The following is a 21,553-nucleotide window of genomic DNA, read 5'->3' as shown; positions in this document are numbered from 1 at the left end:
AATTTAACCAAGAAGGTGAAAGACCTATATATTGAAAACTACAAGATATTAATGAAAAAAATTGAAGAAGATACAAATAAATGCAAAGACATTCCATGCTCAAGGACTGAAAGAATCAATATTGGTAAAATATCCACACTACCCAAAGTAATCTACAAATTCAATGTAATCGCTATCAAAATTCCAATGGCATTTCCACAGAAATATGACAAATAAATAATCCTAAAATTTGTATGGAATCACAAAAGACCCTGAATAGCCAAAGCAATCTTGAGAAAGAAAAACAAAGTTGGAGGCATCATGTTCCCTGATTTCAAACAACTATATTGCAAAGCTACTGTAATTTCAAAAGTATGGTATTTGCATAAAAACAGACATATAGATCAATAGAACAAAATAGAGAGCCAAGAAATAAACCCATGCATATATGGTCAATTAATTTGTGACAAATGAGCCAAGAATACACTGTAAGGAAGGACAGTCTCTTTGATAAATGATGTTGGGAAAACTGGACAGCCACATGTAAGAGAATGAAGCTTGACAACTATCTTACACCATACACAAAAATTAACTAAAAATGGATTAAAGACTTGAATGTAAAACTTGAAACCATAAAACTCCTAGAAGAAAGCATAGATAGTGAACTCCTTGACATAGGTCTTGGTGATGATTTTTTTAATCTGACACGAAAAGCAAAAGCAAGAAAAGCAAAAATAAACAAGTATGACTATATCAAACTAAAGAGCTTCTGCACAGCAAAGGAAATCATCAAGAAAATGGAAAAGCAACTTACTGACTGGGAAAGAGTATCTGCAAATCATGTAACTAATAAGGGGCTAATAATCAAAATTTATAAAGAATTCAAATAACTGAACAGCAAAAAAACCACAAAAAGTCCAGTTTTTAAAAATGGACAGAAGACATTTTTCCAAAGACATACAGATGGCCAACAGGTACATGAAAAGGTGTTCAAGATCGTTAATTATCAGGGAAATGCAAATCAAAACCATAATTAGATATCACCTCACACCTGTTAGAATGGCTGCTAACAACAAGAAATAACAAATGTTGGCAGGGATGTGAAGAAAAGAGAACTCTTACGCACTGTTGGTGGGAATGTAAATTAGTGCAACCACTATGGAAAACAGTATAGAGGTTCCTTAAAAACTTAAAAATAGAACTACCATGGAGCACCTGGGTGACTCAGTCAGTTAAATGTTTGACTTTGGCTCAAGTCGTGATCTCAGGATCCTGGGATGGAGCCCCATGTCGGGCTCCACACTCAGCAGGGAATCTTCTTGCCCTCTCCCTCTCCCTTTGCCCCTCCCCACCACTTCTGCTCTCTTGCGTGTGCACACGCATTCTCCCTCTCTCTCAAATAAATAAATAAAATCTTTAAAAATAAATAGAACTACCATATGATCAGTAACTCCACTTCTGGTATTTACTCAAAGAAAATAAGAACACCTACTTGAAAAGATACATCCCCATATTCACTGCAGTATTATTCACAATAGCCAAGATATAGAAACAACCAAAGTGTCCATTGATGAATGAATGAACGTGGTATATACATACAACGGAATATTATTCAGCCATAGACAAGAATGAAATCTTGCCATTTGCAACAACATGGATGGACCTTGAGGGCATTATGCTAAGTGACAAACAGAGACAAATACCATGATGATCTCACTTATATGTGAAATCTTAAAAAACAAAAAAACAAAACCACCAAGCTCATAGATACAGTAAACAGACTGGTGGTTGCCAGAGGCAAGGGAAATGGGTGAACAGGGTCAAAAGGTCCAAACTTCCAGTTTTAAAATAAGTTATGGGGATGAAATGTATAGCATGGTGGCTATACGTAATAATACTGCACCGTATATCTGAAAGATGTTGGAAGAGTAAACTTAAAAATTCTCATCACAAGAAAAGAATTCTTGTAACTACATATGGTGGTGGATGCTAGCTAGTCTCAGTATAGTGATCATTTTGCAATATATACATATATGGAATCACTGTGTTTTACTCCTGAAACTGACATAATATGTATCAATTATACCTCAATAAAAACAAATTTAGCAAAAATAGAGCAAAGCTAGCACCTAGGGTGTGACTGACAGGTAACTTAAAGAGCAAAGAGGCTGGGTCCAACAGAGCGACTGTCTCAAGTGGAAATATGAGCAAAGGAAATGCTTATACATGTTTATGGTAGATGGTATCTTGTTTGCCATTATTCACTACCCTCTTCCTTCTAACAGGATGACCTACTACTGTTATCTGACTTGCCATTCCTCTTGCAGGGAGAGTATACCTCCCCACCTCATTGGTGTTGAGCTTAGCCACTTAATGGTTTGGTTACTGGAATGTGAGCACACATAACATATGCCATAGCTGAGCAGAAGCTTTATGAAGAAGCATCAGGAGCTACTTCCAGGGCTTTTGATCTTTCCCTCTGCCACAAGAATGGGAATGTCCCATATAGGTACTTCCCCTTTAACCTAAGTTAGATGACTCTTAGAACCCAGAGAATGAGAAGGCACAGAACAGAGCCACAGCTGACCACAGGCTACATGCCCTATAAATGAGCAATAAGTGTTTTGTTGTTGCAAGTCCGTAAGATTTTCTTACTATAGCAGAGTTGACTAATACAGAAACACTTCCTAGATGTAGGGTGCTGCCTGTAGCCCTGTCTTTAGCATCAGATAGTGGGCAGCATGGAAACTGTTATGTGGAGCTAGAAAAATGGTGAGCCATGTTATGTAGGGATCAAATATTTGGTGAATGAAATTGTCACCTGCAATTACTTGACGACAGGTAATAAACCTAATGAATTTATGGCTTTGGGTGAAGAGAAACGAATGGTTGTGCAAATAAAATACATTTGAAAGTGAGAGATCTGGCCCAATCCCCCAAATTTTATAAATAGTGCCACTTTCTGCACCCCTTCCTCTGCCTTCTTAGTGCCTGTCATCAGCTCTTATGCCCTTATGCAACACCCTCCCCATGATGGTGCCCCACTCTCACCTGCCTCTACTACCATAATATACTGTGCTTAAATGAGTTCCCCCTTTGTGGAGAATGAGGAATTCAGGCTGAAGAAATGCATGAAATCGTGATTTTGAACTCACAAGTTGATGATAATGATCACTGAGTGAAAAATATAGAGAAGAAAATTTGATTCTTAATTCTTCCCCGTGTTAATATTTTAGAAGAATGTGATGATGAGGGAGAATAAGCAAATACTCTCAAAATCATGCTGTATTATACACAACTTCCTGTGGGACACAAGAGTTCAATTTAAAAAATTACCCTTCTTGAGAACTAAATAGTATGTTGTTTTCCACAAGAACCACTGACTAGAGGTTTTCATCTGGAAAGTACTTCACTCCCTAGTATAAAAAAGTTTAAGAACACAGCAACTAACAATGTTCCTTGCTTTCTGAAGAGTTCCCTCTGTTCTTTCTGAAACCCACAAATAATTGCCAAGTTAACTGATCTCACATTTTTACTTTAATTAAATGAAACAACACTTTATTCTTCCAGATCCCTGTCAAATATATTTTAGAATTGCCTATGCTAAAAGTGACAAATCTTATATAATCATCCCACTGTCTGTAACACTTTTCAAATATATTTTTGTTGATATGCAATCAGCATAACATTTCCTTCCTACTGAAGTTTCCCAGTTCCTGCTAATGGTCCTATAAAACAAGGATACTACTTCTTTCAGATTTCATAAACATAACAATCTATTCTCTGATGAACGCAAATCTTTTTTCTATTCAATCTTTAATTCAAGTTTAGGAGACAATAGCAGACTTCAGTAACTTGACACCTTAGATGGTTGTAAAGTTCATTATCCTTTCCTTTGCTCTGTTAAAGTACCCCAAATTTAGGTGGGCAAGTACCTAGAGAACAATCCCCTTGGAGGTTCCTGTGATTGTAAGGAGGTGTGTTGCACAGACACAGTACCTGTATCAGTTAGGGTTTGACCAGGGATGCGGGATCACTGTGAGAGATGTGAATAATGGAGTTACTAAAAGAGACCTTAACACAATTTGGGGAGAAGCTGAGGAACACAGGTCTAGAAGGGAGCACCTAAAGGATCAGAGCAAAGTCGCTAAGATCACAAAGGAGAGCTGGGGAAGGCTATGGAAGGTTGTTGGCTCTGCATTTGGTGATGGGCCTAAAGTTACTGTAGGTCAACAGGGCAGATAGGAACGGGAGCTGGGAGCAAAGTAGACAGAGGAAGGACAAACCTGGGAGGACAAAGTGGTACCATTCTGTCTGTTTCTCATCATTCCAAACCTTTATTATGTGGATGGCCCAAGACTCAAACTGAAAGAGATCTGGGAGGAGTTGGAGAAGCTGAGTGCCCAGCTGTTGCCCCACCACACAAAGGCTGCTGTCAACAGATTAGTGACAAGTCTGAGTTGCACCTGGGGCCCTGCACTGACCTTACAAATGTAAAGGCCTTTGTCTAACTCCACTGCTTTCTAAATCTCAGGCAGATTTCTCATGTGACAAGCCCTAAGCAGGAACCATACAGAGAAGAGCAGTCACAGTTGACACAAGATAAAATTACATAGTGTCCAAAAGTCCCTTCATATAAATTGACCCTAAAATGGATTTAAGCATCTCAGAGACCACATATATTCATTCAATAATAAAACCTCTATCATAGTACAGAATCTTAATTACTGCGTTTATTTGCAAATTTTCCTCCAAACTTTTTTCTAATACCAGAAACATCACTACCAGCAAAGAGGTATTTATTTTGCTCTTACTAAGAAAGACATAAATGTAAAGCAACATTCAACATCTTATCAGTTTGGTTTTTTAAATGGAAGAAATCTCCTTCATCCTTCTCTATTTCCACCCAACTGCCCTTTACCATCTCAGCTCTCCTCACACTATCTTCTTTCTGCTTCTCCTGTGCCAAAAAGTATTTAAACTCCAATCATAAGGCCTTCCTTCTTGTTCCTCCCTGCAATGTGGCCTTTTGTTAAAGCCACCAAGTCGATCTGTCAGAGTTGTGTAAATCTGAGCTATAATTACAGATATGAATTAACTTCAAGTTCTTTCTTACAGAGTTCTCTGTCCCGTATAAATTAAAATACGAGGTATGTCACCAAATTCTATATCCTTGCAAACCCAACTCAACTGAGACTGGTAACATCCCTAATACACTCTTGGAGTCCCTACAGATGTCTCTGCCCTCATCAAAGAATTTCTCCTAGAAGAGTAACAAGCTCAACTTCGTCTGAAGTCTCCCTTGGTCCCCAAAGACACACTCTTCTATTCAGTAGTGGCACTGAGTGCCCACTTGCCAGAAGCATTAAAATAGAGTCAAAGCACTTAGTTGACTTAATAGAATTTTCTGGAAATCACAGCTTTTTCAACCATGTCCCCTCACTTTGGGAATTTTTGGTTAGGGTAACTTCCCAGTAGTAGAATTTGCTAATAAGTTAACATATTATCCCTATGACATGGTTAAAGAGTCACCAGGAATTGGGCAGAAGATCCAAATGTTGGTTCTGGCACAAGCCTCGATGAGAAGGTAAAATCCACCTTACAGCGGTGTTATTATGAAGTGTAAATTAAATAATGGATATCCTATTCTCACCCATAATGACCCCTGACTAGTCCATTACCCACCTCTTTGGTAAGGAAATACCTTCTCTTTCTTGCATTGGGCCTTATATTTGGGTAATGTAGTGCTCGTAGGACTGCACAGCCATTTCAAGGGCCACCTCATACCACACAGAGCCACTATTCCCTTCCACGTCAATGGTAAGGGTTATTTTTTTCTTCTCTCTCTTTCTCAGGGTATATGGTCTCCCTCCATGGAGTCCAGCCTTACATTACTCAGGATTAGAAAGGTGCCATAAAAAGGTGAATGAAAAAGTATTATATGTTAAATGACATAAATGCTTACTAACCTAGAACACGCTTTTCTCCTTCTCTCTAGGTTTTATTTTGTCACTCATGGTCAATAATTTGTTTTTCATTCCAATCATATTCCTAAGATAAGATCAATTATTTGACTTCACTTTCCTTACTTTTTTCCTTAAAGTTACTTATGATAAAGTTGTAATTATAAATACAATAACGTTATAATAAAAGGCAAACACAAAACCAAACATAGCTTAATGAAAACTGAAGCTAATATCTGCTATATCTACATTTAAATTACAGAGAAATAAGTATGTGGAAATTATCTCCATCATCAATAGTAGTTGCTAGGCTTATAAAATATTTTGTGCATGTAGGTACCACTGAAGCACAATAGATTTCAGTTTTCTTCCCTCTCCTCCTCCATGCTGACCTTATTCACATCCCTAGTGAGCAGACAAAAGTCAGTTCAGACTTGGAAAGGCATTTGATCAGTAGATTACACACAATCAAAAATTTCAACTTTTACTTTTAAATGTTAAATTTACTACAGACTCATCAAGAAATATCAAATATGACTTCTTTAAACATGCAATATTTAAAATTGGAAAATTTTGGGGCGCCTGGGTGGCTCAGTCGTTAAGTGTCTGCCTTTGGCTCAGGTCATGATCCCAGGGTCCTGGGATCGAGTCCCACATCGGGCTCCCTGCTCAGCGGGAAGCCTGCTTCTCCTTCTCCCACTCCCCCTGTTTGTGTTCCTGCTCTCACTGTCTCTCTCTGTCAAATAAATAAATAAAATCTTAAAAAAAATAAATAAAATAAAATTGGAAAATTTTGGCTTATAACTAATGTTGCAAGAGCATTTCATGAAGATGTTGCCCGTCTCAAATACTGAATAAGATCTTCTCTCTCACTCTTCTTTTTAAGACCAGCAAAAACCATTTTAGTTCCAGGGATATATTTCTTTGGGTTCTCCAAATATTCCATCAGAGTTTCCTCTCCCCAGATAACACCTATAAAGGTGAAAATAAGTTTTAAGTTTGTGTAGTTATATTTGTAAGGCTTACTTTCCGATGTGACCCACATATGTGAACAAAAGAATACTCTTGGATTCAATAGGAAGGCTCTCATAACTGGGAATACTTACAGTTTCTGACCAGTAAGAAAATTCCAAAATTAGTCTTTGGTGCTCTACTCTTCCAGTTCCCTATAGAAATCTAATACTCACATGCTGTTCAGCATGATCCAAAGTATACCAATAAACTTCCAACCTAGACATGTTGGACCTAAGCAGCACCCCATCCTCCCAGAATCACAGAGTTCCTTCTAGAAGAGATCTTAGAAATTAATCCAACCCCTCATTTTGCGGATGAATAAATGATCCAAACAGAGGAGAATAATTCGACCTAAGAGACAAGATGACTTAAAGTCAAGAATCTATGACTGCTAACTCATATTTTCATGTTTTTTTCTTCCAATCATAGCATGTAGCCTCTGTCCAAATCTCTGTCAAAAAGCTATGATTTCAGGAAAGCAGTTTTACAATGAGAAAGGTTGTCTCTTCATTTTTTCCTTTCTAAAACCAGTCAAAAAGAATATGGACAAAGAGAAACAAGAATGCTAACTCCCCTTTTGATAAAATATAAAGGGAGCACCTAGAACTCCAAACTTCATATAATCAGAAGACTACCAAAAACATAAAACTTGGACCAGAGTAAGAGGATACCTGTCACTAATGATCTCAAAAGAAGAAGAGTTCTCCAAAGTAGGTGATAAATCCTAAGGGGCAAGTCATAGTCCTCTGGCCCAAAAAGAGTAGAGTGTATATAAGCTGGATGTGAAAATCTCCCTAAATTCAATTTGACACTATGGAGGGTCAGGAGAGCCAGGATTAAAGAAAAAAAACACAGACATGCCATCTTTAAAAGAAGCATTCTACCTTTTGATTTCCATTTGCATGGAATATCTTTTTCCATCCCTCTACTTTCAGTCTGTGTATGTCCTTACATCTGAAGTGAGTAGGCAGCATATAAACAGGTCTTAATTTTTTTTAATCCAGTCAGTCACCCTATGCCTTTTGATTGGAGCATTTAGTCCATTTACATTTAAAGTAATTACCGTTATGTACTTATTGCCATTTTGTTAACTGTTTTCTGTTTATAGGTCTTCTTGTCGATAGGTCTTCTCTATTCCTTCCTTCTCTTGCTCTCTTCCCTTGTAGTTTTGATGGCTTTCTTTAGTGTTACACTTAGATACCTTTCTCTTTATTATTTTGTGTATCTATTATAGGTTTTTGATTTGTGGTTACCATTCGATTCATACATAACAGCTTATGTGTACAGGAATCTATATTAAGTTGATGGTCCCTTAAGTTTAAACACACTCTAAAAGCACTAAATTTTTATGTATACAATGCATACAATGTATACATAATTTTTTATGTATACAATGTCATATTTTATCTTTCTATTTTGTGTATCCCTCAGCTAGTTTTTGTAGATGTAACTGATTTTACTACCTTTGAGTTTTAACCTCCATACTAGCTTTAAAAGTGATTAACCTACTACATTAACTGTATTTCCTTTTACCTGTGAAATTTTTTCCTTTATTAATTTTCTTACTTTTAGTTATGGCCTTTTATTTCCAGTTAAAGAATTTCCTTTAATATTTCTTATAAGGCTGGTTTGGTGGTGATGAACACCTTTTACTTTTGTTTGGGAAATTCTATCTCTCCTTCTGTTCTGAATGATAATCTTTCTGGGCAGAATATTCTTGGTTGTAGGTTTTTTCCTTTCAGCACTTTGAATACATCATGTCACTCCCTTCTGGCCTGCAAAATGTCTGCTAAAAAATCAGCTAATAGTCTTATGGGGTTTCCCTTATATGTAACTTTTCTTTTTTTCTTGCTGCTTTTAAAAATCTCTTTATCAGTACTTTTTGCCATTTCAATTATTATGTGTCTGGGTGTGGACTTCCTTGGGTTCATCTTGTTAGGGGCCTTCTGTGCTTCCTGGATCTGGATGTCTGTTTCCTTCCCCAGATTAGGGAAGTTTTCAGCTATTATCTCTTCAAATAAGTTTTCTGCCCCCCTTCTCTCTCCTCCTTCTGGGATCCCTATATGCAAATGTTATTATGCTTGATGATGTCACAGAGGTCCCTTTACCTATTCTCATTTTTTGCTACTCTTTTATCTTTTTGCTGTTCAGCTTCATGGCTTTCCATTACCCTGTCTTCCAGTTCACTGGTAGTTCCTCTGCCTCCTCTAATCTGCTCTTGATTTCCTCTAGTGATTTTTTTATTTCAATTATTGAATTCTTCACCACTGACAGGTTATTTTATATTTTATATCTCTTTGTTGAAGTTGAAGTTCCTAAAGTTAAGCCCCACTTATTTTCAAAGCCAGATGTTGTGGGGATTTGTCTTCCAGTTTGAGTCTCCTGTGCCAGGGGTGCCTGGTGTGGATTCTGATCCTCTTGCTTCTCCGTGCTTGTGATGTCCCTCCTACTGTGTGCTGGGGTTTGGTCCCGAAACATGTTTTCACCCCTTCTACTCTTTTTGATGTGGCCTTCTCTCTATGATTAGCTCTAGGAGGTCTGTTCTGCCAGTCTTCAGGTCGTTTTCAGAGTTAGTCACATAGTATATTATCTCAGTGTGTCCACATGGATGAGGTGAGCTCAGGATCCTCTCACCTTCCTAAAACTTCCTGAGTTTGACCTTTTAAGATTCCACATATAAATGATATTATACAGTATTATTTTCTCTAACTTATTTCACTCAGCATAATGCCTTCAAGGTTCATCCAAGTTTTTGCAAATGGCTGGATTTCCTTCTTTCTCATGGCTGAACACTCTATTGTATATATTACCACATCTTCCTCCATTCATCTGCTGACACTTAGGTTGTTTCCATAGCTTGGCTATTGCAAATAATACTGCAATGAACATGGGATGCAGATATCTCTCCCAGATTCTGTTTTCATTTCCCTTGGATACATATCCAGAGATGGTATTACTGGATCATATGATAGTTATTTTTCATTTTAAATGAATCTCCACACTGTTTTCCATAGTGGCTGCACCAATTTACATTTCTACCACCAGTTCACAAGTGTTTCCTTTTTTCCACATCTTTGCCAACACTTGTTGTTTCTTGTCTTTCTGATGATAACAATTTTAAGAACAGGCATGAGGTGATATCTCACTGCGGTTTTGATTTGCATTTTCCTGACAGTTAGTGATGTTGAACACCTCTTCACGTACCTGTGGTCGAATTATATGTCCTCTTTGGGAAAATATTCAGTTTCTGTGCCTATTTTTTAATTGGTTTGTTTTTTCACTATTGTGTTGCATCCACTCTTTATATATTTTGAGCATCAATCCTTTATCAGATACATAATTTGCAAATATTTTCTCCCATTCCATAGGTTGGTTTTTCATTTTGTTGACTATTTATTTTGCTGTGCAGAAGCTTTTAAGTTTGATGTAGTCCCACTTAATGACTGTTCTTGTTGCTTGTGCTTTTGGTGTCAATATCCAGAAGATCATTACAAAGACCAATGTCAAGGATCCTTTTCTCTCTGTTTTCTTCTAGAAGTTTTACAGTTTCAAGTCTTTAATTTACTTAAGTCTTTAATCCATTTCAAGTTAATTTTTATGAGTGGCATAATACAGGGATTCGATTTCATTCCCCTACTTATTATTATGTAACCAGTAGAACAAATAGTAATATTATATCCCCAAATAAGTCATAAATACTACTTAAATGATCTGACTTACAGAAATTTTATTACTAATTCTTAAATAATGTTAAAGCAAAGCCTTCTATACAGCTTTTACTCTTTGACAACAGTCTACAATAAAAGACATATTTGTAATCAGTTTTTTTTAAAGATTGTGTTTATTTGAGAGAGAGATCAATCATGAGCAGGGGGGAGGGGTAGAGGGAGAAGGAAGACGCCATGTAATCAGTTTTAATATTATTTGCAATCAATGCTAATAAGCAATAAAACGCTCAAAATACTGGCATTTAGATTAATAAATATTAGGTTATAACTAGTCTATAAGTTAGGACTCAAAAGTTGACTGTTCTTGTAATGTGATAACAAAATAAGAAAATGACACTATAGAAAAATATTACTTTAGGGGCGCCTGGGTGGCTCAGTCATTAAGCGTCTGCCTTCAGCACAGGTCATGATCCCAGGGTCCTGGGATCGAGCCCCGCATCAGGCTCCCTGCTCTGCTGGAAGCCTGCTTCTCCCTCTCCCACTCCCCATGCCTGTGTTCCCTCTCTCACTGTGTCTCTGTCAAATAAATAAATTCTTTAAAAAAAAAAAGAAAAATACTACTTTAAAAACTAAAGAACCATATAAATTCAAATAATAAATCCAAGTTTCAGACTGATTTATTCAATAGTCTATCAACTAGAAATCTTATTGCAATAAATGGAAGGGAAATCTGATCCTAACTGCCTGAAACTGAACAGACTCCATAGTTCCCAGCAATTCTGTCCTCACTTTAGACACCAGCAGCAAGTTTGGGGTCCCAGGCCATGCCAAATTCTAACCAACTGGCCATAAATTTGAAGGTTCCCAGGACCCCCTCAAGTTTGATAATTTGCTAGAACAATTTACAGAACTTAGGAAAGCACTACACTTAGTTACAGTTTTAATATAAAGGATAAAATCAGGACCAGCGAGATAAAGAGATCCATATGATGAAGTTTGGGAAAGTCCCAAACACAGAGCTTCTGAGTCCTTTCCCTAGGGATCAGCACTCATTACTCTTCTAGTAATTGATATGCTCACAAACAGGACGCTCAAGCAGAGCTTCCAATTAAAGTGTCCAGAGTTTTTATTGGGGTTTTATTACATAAGAATGCCTACTGAATCATTAGCCATGTGATAAAACTCAATCTCTAGCTCCTGTCCCCTAACCCTGGAGGTTGGACTGATAACTCGCCTAGCCCAAAGCTCCAAGTCTCTCACATAGTTGGTCTTTCAAGCTTGGCCACCCCCATCCTGAAACTATCTAGGAGCCTACCATAAGTCATCTCACTAGCATAAACTCAGGTGGTGGTCCAAGGGCCCAAACTTAAATAAAAGAGACACTCTTATAACTTGGGAAATTCTAAGGTTTTGGAGATACCCTCCTAGGAACCTAGGACAAAAACCAAATTCTTTATTATAGAATACCTATTAACCAGCATTTTTTGCAAATACTAAACACAATGATACTGTGTTAATAACAATTACATTGATGCTTAAAGATTCTGAAGCACCCTTAACCAAAGATTAAATTTTATTCTATTTTATTTTACCTTAAGTGTTTTACCAATTATCTATGTATTTATTTTATATGTATATATGGTCCTTTATTATGGATGTTCCCTGAATAAGGACACATTGAGGTCCTAACCCACAGTACCTCAGAATGTGGCTTTGTTTAGAAATAGGATCATTGCAGATGTTATTAGTTAAGTTGAAATGAGGTCATACTGTAGTAGGATGGGCTCCCAATCTAATATGATTGGTATCCTTATAAGACAGCCATGTGAAGACAGAGACACACAGGAATCATGAAATGACAGAGATTGGAGTTATGCAGCCAAAGGCCCAAAACACCAAGATAACTGGCAAACTACCAGAAACTAGGAAGAAACTAGGAAGGATTGCCCTACAGGTTTCAGAGAGAGCATGGTCCTGCCAACACCTCGATTTTGCACTTCTAGCCTCCAGAAATGTGAAACCATAAATTTCTGTTATTTTAAGCCACTCAATTTATGATATTTTGTTACAGCAGCCCTAAGAAACTAATACAGTCCTCAAACACTTAACATATATTCCCCACCCCACTCCATCCTGGTTTGCTTTAAAAGCCAAGAGAAGTCTAGGGACCAAGGACTTTCCTAGCTCTCCATCCTACTAAACTGTATTGTTCTCAACATTTCAGAAAGATAAAAAGTATCTTCTTTTCACATAAAAAGCTGTAAAAATCCTACATGTGCTACTTTTGTTTTAACTAAACCATTTGACTATAAACAGGTCCCTTTCCCCAATATTCTAGGTAACAAAAATTTCACTATATCTCACCTATCTGTAGAATAGGCACCTGATAATTAGCTTTTTAAAAAATTATAATATAAATGCCTGACATTAAGCTTTTGTTTGCCAAGACATCTACTTCAAAGACATCCAGTCTGAATAAACACACTGCCAGTTACATGAATAGACAGAGCCAAGTTTCCCCACCCATGAAGTCCCCCCCCTTTTTTTAGGAATGCTCTGGTAGACCTAGATAACTACATTTGAGGACTGTTTGTTTTTCCCTTCCCATGCTTTAATTCCCACTCTTATGTTTAAATTCACCATTAAACAATGAACCTGCCAAAAACTAGGCACCCCACCCTTGACTCCAATAAAAGCAAAACACCAGGCCTGCTCACTAGCTCCCTCTCACTCTCTCTTTCCTCTCAACCTCACTGTGTGGTCCCAGACATGCCATGTAACCTCCAGGACTCATGAGTAATAAATCTTTCTTTTCAAAATTCCCTGATGGTTGATGCTAAGGAGTGTCTTTCAATCATAATAAGAACCACAAGGTCTGCTCCAGCCACAACATTGACTTTGGTTGAGGAAATGTCTGTGGGGGCTCTACAAGTAGTATAGGCCCAGGTGAGTGTCCCCAGGCATTTCTAGTCAATAATATCACTATGGATAGGCTGAGACCAACCCAAAACACTATCTTACTAGAAATATTAACACAGGTTAGAATAAGCAGAATCTCTCTTTTGACAAAATGCAAGCTATTACATTTGCACCAAAAAAAAAAAAAGTGCACAAAATGCCAACTCCCTTCATTAAAACCCTTCTCCTACAATATAGTCCACAAAGCTCAATTAAATAAGCACTATACAGCACTATAAAACCCATTAAGAAATTTAAAAATACCAAATTCAAATCACGTATGAAGAGAACTCACAGCTGCAATAATCTATATTTTAAACTTCTCTAAACACCAACGCCAGACAAAGACACTGTAAGAAAACTACAAACCAGAATCTCTAATCACTATAAATGCAAAAATCCTCAAAAAATACTGGCAAACTAAATCCAACTCATATTAAAAGGATTACATACTATGACCAAATGGGATTTATCCCAGGAATGCAAGGATGGTTCAACATAAGAAAATCAATCAACTTAACACATTAATAGAGCAAAAGGAAAAAGAATACATTATTATTTCAAAAGATGCAGAAAAAAAATTGACAAATTCCAACACCCTTTCATGATATAAACACTCAGTAAACTAAGAATAAAAGGTAAGTTGCTTAACAAGAAAACAGGGATTTTTGGAAACCCCCAGCTAATACCATACCCAAGGTGAAAAGCTGAAAACTTTCCCTCTAAGATCAGGAACAAGACAAAGAGGCTCATTTTCACCAGTTCTACTCAGAATTCCACTAGAAGTCCTAGATAGAGCAATTAGGGAAAACAAAAGAAATAAAAGCCATCCAAACTGGAAAGGAAAAAATAAACTACCTCTATCACAGATGATATGATTCTATATGTAGAAAATCCCAAAGGATCCACAAAAAATCTACCAGAACTAATAAATTAATTCAGCAAAGCTTCAGGGTATAAGATCAACACACAAAAATCAGTTGTGTTCTATACACAAGCAATGAACAATTTGAAAAAGAGATTAAGAAAACAATTCTATTTATAATAATATCTAAAAGAATAAAATACTTAGGCACAATTTAACCAAGGAAGTGACAGACTTGTACACTGAAAATTACAAAATATTTCTGAAAGAAATGAAAGGAGACCTTAATAAATGGAAAAGCATCCCATGTTCATAGATTGGAACATTAATGTTGCTAAAATGGCAATACTCACGAAAACAATCCACAGATACAATGCAATCTCTATCAAAATTCCAAAGCCTTTCTTGCAGAAATGGGAAAGGTTATCCTCAAATTCACAGAACTGCAAAGGGCCCTGAATAGCCAAAACAATACTGAAAAAGGAAAACATAGCTAGAGGGCTCACACTTCCTAATTTCAAAACTTATCAAAAAACTACAGTAATAAAAACTGTGGTGTTATTATAAGGATAGATATACAGACCAACAGAATAGAATTCAATGTCCAGAAGTAAACCCTAACATACATAGCCAATTGAATTTCAACAAGGGTATCAAGACCATTCAACTGGGAAAGAACGGTCTTTTCAAGAAATGGGGCTGGGATAGCTGGATAAACACATGCACTTGATCTTAATCAAAAGTCTGAGAAGCGATGATAGCCACATGCAAAAGAATGAAGTAGGACTATTCCTTCACTCTGTATAAGAAATTTAGTGAAAATGGGTCAAAAACCTAAATCTAAGAGCTAAAACTATAAAACTATTTGAAGAAAACATAGGGGCAAATCTTTATGACCTCAGATATGGTGATGGATTCTTAGATTTGATGCCCTCCCCAAAAATCAACAAAAATATAGATAAATGGACTTTATACAAATTAAAAACTTCTGTGCATCAAAGGACATTATCAAGCAAATGAAGACAAACTAAAAAAGAAGAGAAAATATTTGAAAATTACATATTTGATGAGAGGTTAGTGTCCAGAATACATAAAGAACTCTCAAAACTCAACAATAAAAAAGACAAACAATTCAAATAAAAAATAGGCAGAGGACAGGAATAAACATTTTTCCAAATCTACAAATGGCCAACAAGTTGTTGAACAAAAAAACTTCAACTGAGTGAGTTTAAGGATCAAATTGACTTTATTCAATGATTCATGAATCAGGCAACATATAGAAAGGAGTTCCAAAGGGCTACAGAAAGGGAAAGGTTTTTAAAGACAGGACAAGGAAGTCATAATACAGTAAGAAAGAATTATTTCAGACAAAGTCACCTCTTTTGGGGGGACAAAAGGGTCTTACTAGGTGGATTACTTTACCAGCGCCGACCAGGAAATTCCAGACTAACAGGTTAAGATTACATTCCTGGGAAAGGTTGAAACTACAATTAAGCTAGGTATTAAGCCCCGGGTTTAGTGTTGTGGGCCTAGTACAAGTGATTCTATTTTGGCTCTGTGGTTTTCTTTTTTAACAAAGCACACTAAAACATGTTCAACACCATCATTCATTAATGAAATGCAAAACAAAATCGTGAGATGCCACTTCACACCCACTAGGATGGCAATTTTTAAGAAGAAAAAGAAAATAACAAGGATTGGAGAGGATCCGAGAAATAGGAATCCTACATTACTGATGGGAATGTAAAATGGTACAGCTACTGTGGAAAACAATTTGGCTTTCCTCAAAAAGTTAAATATAGATTTAATAAATGACCCCAACATATATATAGATATACATATCTATATATATCGAAAAGAGCTGAAAACAGGGACTCAATATTCACAATAGGCGAGAGGTGGAAACAATCCAAATGTTCATCAACTGATAAATGGATAAACAAATTGTGATATATACATTCTATTAAATATGATTAGCCATAAAAAGAATGAAGTATTGATACATGCTATAACTTCAATGAACCTTGAAAACATTATGCTAAGTGAAAGAAGTCAAACATAAAAGGTCATATTTTATTATTCCTTTTTATGAAATATGCAGAATAGGCAAATCCATAAAGATAGAAAGAGATTAGAGGTTACAAGGGGTAAAGGGTAGGAGGAAATGGGGAGTGATTATTTAATGGGTACAGGGGTTCTTCTCAAGTAATGAAAAAGTTTTGAAACTACAGAAAGGTGCTGATTATACAATACTCTGAATACACTACATGTACTGACTTGTACACTTCAAAATGGCTAATGTGTGAATTACACTTCAATAAAAAGAATAAAAAGAAACAAAAACAAAATAAAATAAAAATCTTTCCAAACAGTAGCATTATAATGATCTGAAATTCAGGCCAGTAAGAAATGCTAGGCCTCCAAGAACAGTTCAAAATAGAGCTTCAGTCTATCTAGAGTTATTCCCTATTTTTGAGGTGAATGCTAATGATATGTATATATGTATGTATGTATGTATGTATGTATGTATATATATATGCATATCCAAGAATAATAAAATTCTTTGCAAAGGTATTATAGTTTTTTCCAGCCATTTTTAATTTCAACCCTAAAATGCTTTCTCATTTTAACTGCCATCTACCCACTTTCCATCAACAAAAAAAAGATCACTGAATATACTTTTTCAAACTATTTATATAACATCCCCACACTCTGCTAAGAATCACTACTACAAATAGAAAACTACCATTATGCCATTAAAATATGATTTGAGGGGCGCCTGGGTGGCTCAGTTGGTTAAGCGACTGCCTTCAGCTCAGGTCATGATCCTGGAGTCCTGGGATCGAGTCCCACATCGGGCTCTCCCTGCTCAGTGGGGGGTCTGCTTCTCCCTCTGACGCTCTTCCCTCTCGTGCTCTCTGTCTCTCATTCTCTCTCTCAAATAAATAAATAAAATCTTTAAAAAAAATAAAATAAAATATGATTTGATCTTTTTAATTTAGCTCATGCTTTTTCAACATAAATGTACTGCATAAAATAAAACACCTTGTATAGGTAAAAACCTATGCCACAGAGAATTGCTAATTCCTCTGATCAAAAAGAGACCCGTTATCAAAATATAGATCTTATGATATGAATCAACATTTCAGTAATATAAACATGAGAATTTAATTTTTAATGCTGTAAACTAGGAAATATAATACCAATTAATGTGCTTTTTTTCTTTGCTACAAAGTTTCTGGTTCTCTCCCACAACTGCCTAGGTTTTACCTTTGTTTTTGCTAGCATCAGAAAAAGAAAATCCTGGTCTTTGTCCTGTTTTTCATCCAAAAAGGCCCCAGAGATTTGGACCAGTCTTGTGTTTTCCATCTTTTTCCACTGTGTGGCACTGAGCACATTTTTGAATAAAGATCTTCTTGCCTGCTTCAGCATCTCCCATTTTGTTCTGCAACAAAACATCAAACCACAGACCAAAAAAAATATCAGATTTGCAAAGCTGGAAAAAAAAATTCCATCACTTTGAGATGAATACTAATGATAGTAAACAAAAAGGTAATTTAAAGCATGCATCCTTTAAAGTCTGAGTGCTCAAAAACACAAACATATTATAGCATCCAATTTTATAAAGACTTAATCATCTCATTTATCAGATTTATTTTAAATTTTGCGCTATAGCTACTTCAAAAACATATATTATGGTATAAGCCTGGTTTTACTTCAGCCTTCAAACAACTATAGTAATTTATCTAGATCAATTATATTCCATTTTTTCTTTTCCCTTCCAAAAAGCGCATGTGCAAAAAACAATGCAAAGTTTCTAAGTCTAATTTGCATCCACTTATTTAAAAATAAGGATAGAACAAAATGGAAAGGCACTTAAATGTGATATTTTTATAAGTACTTATATGCCTGTAATAATAGAACTGTAAAATTAAATATCAAACAAAAGAATGAGGCCACAGCAGGTTATATGTAACACGTAATTTCTCATTTACTTTATACTCTCAGCTATAAACACATCTACCAGATTAGATTAAGCATTGTCTCAAAGCAATCAAATAACATTATTGAGTTCAGTCAGCAATAGTATGTGTTTAACGCTAATGTAGTGTAAAATACTGTTCTAAGCAGGGAAGATTTTATTATACAGTGATAGATATATACAATAAAATTTGTACAAAGATATTTTGGTTAAAACTACAAAAAATTATGTTGCATAACTAAGTGCCTCCTCCATCTAAAATTATGTAAAAATTAAAATAATTTCAACTTATTGAAAAAAATGTAGTTTGAAATGTTAATGAATGTAGTACCTGGGTTTTGTTTATCTGCTCTTTTTTTTAAGATTTAATTTATCTATTTGTCACAGAGAGAGAGAGAGAGAGAGCATGCGAGCAGGGGGAGTGGCAGGCAGAGGGAGAAGCAAGCTCCCTGCCAAGCAAGGAGCCAGATGCAGGACTTGATCCCAGGACCCTGCAAACATGAACTGAGCTGAAGGCAGACATATAACTGACTAAGCCAGCCAGGTGTCCCCTGCTCTTTTTATTTGAAAAATCAGAGCAGGGAAGGTGGGTGTGGGGATGGATTTCAATATGAGATCGTATTACTATTACAGAAATCATGAAAATACCTAATTCTCTGACAATACAGTTCGAAGCACATTTTTACCTTTATAACTCTACTGAGAAATAGAAAATGTTTGTGTTATTCTGATAATATTGAAAAATACAGTGTGGCTTAACTAAAGTTAACTATTACTCACAGAGAGGCTAGTACTTCCTATACAGTAACCTGCAAAATTGGTATCTCCATAATTTGTTTTTTTGGGTTTTTTTTTAAGATTTTATTTATTTATTTGAGAGAGAGAGCACAAGCACAAGCCACGGGGAGAGGCAGAGGGAGAGAGAAAGGGAGAGGCAGACTCTCTTCTGAGCAGGGAGCCCAAAGTGGGGCTCAATCCCAGGCCCATGGGATTCATGACCTGAGATGAACGCAGACACACCTAACTGACTGAGCCACTCAGGTGTCCTGGTAGCTCCCTAATTTCTTTAAATCTATGTGGAAACCCAAAACAGTGTCAATAATCCACCTAAAGGGAAGACAGAAAGTTTCTTTGGGCAGACTAACAACTAAGCTATTAATTAATGTTTTAGGTCTTAAGAAGCAGAGTAAGAAAATTCACTTTATCCAGGAGAAGCTTACTTTTAAATTCCAAACTTCACTCAAAACACTGCATTCAATTTCTACTTATATGAGTTCTATCAATTCTCTGTATAGGTACAGAATTCACTGAAACTCTGAACAGGGGCCATAAAAAAAACTTTAGTCACAGATAAAAATTTATGGCCTTTTAGCAAAATGCATGCACAATAATCATAAAGTCATATCATATAAATACAAAATGTCATCTGAGTACTAGCTAAAGAATCATTCCCATTTTTTATATAAAGCAAAAAAAACAGATTGATTCTTGTATTTATTAAATGTAACCGATAATTCAGGAAACCAGACATTTTTTTTAAAGAAAAAAAAAAAACCTCTTTCCTCAAATAGATTTCACATGCAAGTCACTTAAAAGAAAATGTCCATTGTCATTGTTCAAACTACCAATATTTACCATGTGAAGACATTCACTGCTGCCATCTATCTTTAATCACTGCTGTGCAAGTACCTACGACCCTTTTCAAAGTGCATTAAAACCAATAGAGTCAGCAATGGTAGCAAGGGAGGGGGGCAGGAAGACTAGGAAGGATATCAAGGGAATCCATTCTGTCCTATAATCATTTGGCACTCTAGTAATATTTAGTTATTAAGAAGAAATATAAACCTCTTCAACCTCAGCCACAGCAACTTCTTGCTAGACACGTCTCCAAAGGGAAGGAAAACAAAGGCAAAAATGAACTATTGGGACTTCAAGATAAAAAGCTTTTGCACATGGGGCACCTGGGTGGCTCAGTCGTTAAGCATCTGCCTTCGGCTCGGGTCATGATCCCAGGGTCCTAGGATCGAGCCCCATGTCGGGATCCCTGCTTGGCAGGAAGCCTGCTTCTCCCTCTCCCACTCCCCCTGCTTGTGTTCCCTCTTTGGCTGTCTCTCTCTCTGTCAAATAAATAAATAAAATCTTTAAAAAAAAAAAAAGCTTTTGCACAGCAAAGGAAATAGTCAAAAAAAACAAAAGACAACCGACAGAAGGGGGGAAGATATTTGCAAATGACATATCAGATAAAGGGCTAGTATCCAAAATCTATAAAGAACTTATCAAACTCAACACCCAAAGAACAAATAATCCAATCAAGAAATGTGCGGAAGACATGAACAGACATTTCTCCAAAGAAAACATACAGATGGCCAACAGACACATGAAAAAAGGTTCAACATCACTCAGCATCAGGGAAATGCAAATTAAAACCTCAATGAGATACCATGTCACACCAGTCAGAATGGCTAAAATTAACAAGTCAGGAAATGACAGATGTTGGCGGGGATGTGGAGAAAGGGGAACCCTCCTACACTGTTGGTGGGAATGCAAGCTGGTGCAGCCCACTCTGGAAAACAGTATGGAGGTTCCTCAAAAAGTTGAAAATAGAGCTACCCTAGGACCCAGCAATTGCACTACTAGGTATTTACCCCAAAGATACAAATGTAGTGATCCGAAGGGGAACGTGCACCCCAATGTTTATAGCACCAATGTCCACAATAGCCAAACTATAGAAAGAGCCTAGATGTCCATCAATAGATGAATGGATAAAGAAGATGTGATATATATATATATGGAATATTACTCAGCCATCAAAAAATGAAATCTTGCCATTTGCAATGAGTGGATGGAACTAGAGGGTATTATGCTAAGTGAAATAAGTCAATCAGAGAAAGACAATTATCATATGATCTCACTGATATGCAGAATTTAAGAAACAAAACAGAGGATCATAGGGGAAGAGAGGAAAAAATAACAAGATGAAACCAGAGATGGTGACAAACAATAAGAGACTCTTAATCATAGGAAACAAACTGAGGGTTGCTGGAGGGAGTGAGGTGGAGGGATGGGGTAACTGGGTGATGGACATTAAGGACGGCATGTGATGTAATGAGTACTGGGTATTATA

At 36.4% G+C, this 21,553-nt stretch overlaps 1 pseudogene; it reads right to left on the bottom strand.

Moving 5' to 3' along the window:
• Nucleotides 1–6,765: 6,765 nt before the first annotated feature.
• LOC114224279 (cytochrome c, testis-specific-like) lies at nt 6,766–17,886 on the bottom strand (annotated as a pseudogene).
• Between the last annotated feature and the right edge of the window lie 3,667 nt (nt 17,887–21,553).

This window comes from Eumetopias jubatus, unplaced genomic scaffold (assembly GCF_037043125.1).
Source record: "Eumetopias jubatus isolate StellerSeaLion01/CBP00866 unplaced genomic scaffold, mEumJub1_p1.0 scaffold_3, whole genome shotgun sequence".
Classification (NCBI taxonomy): Eukaryota; Metazoa; Chordata; class Mammalia; order Carnivora; family Otariidae; genus Eumetopias; species Eumetopias jubatus.
The sequence above is the reverse complement of the archived record's forward strand: the minus strand, read 5'-3'. Positions and strand labels throughout refer to the sequence as shown.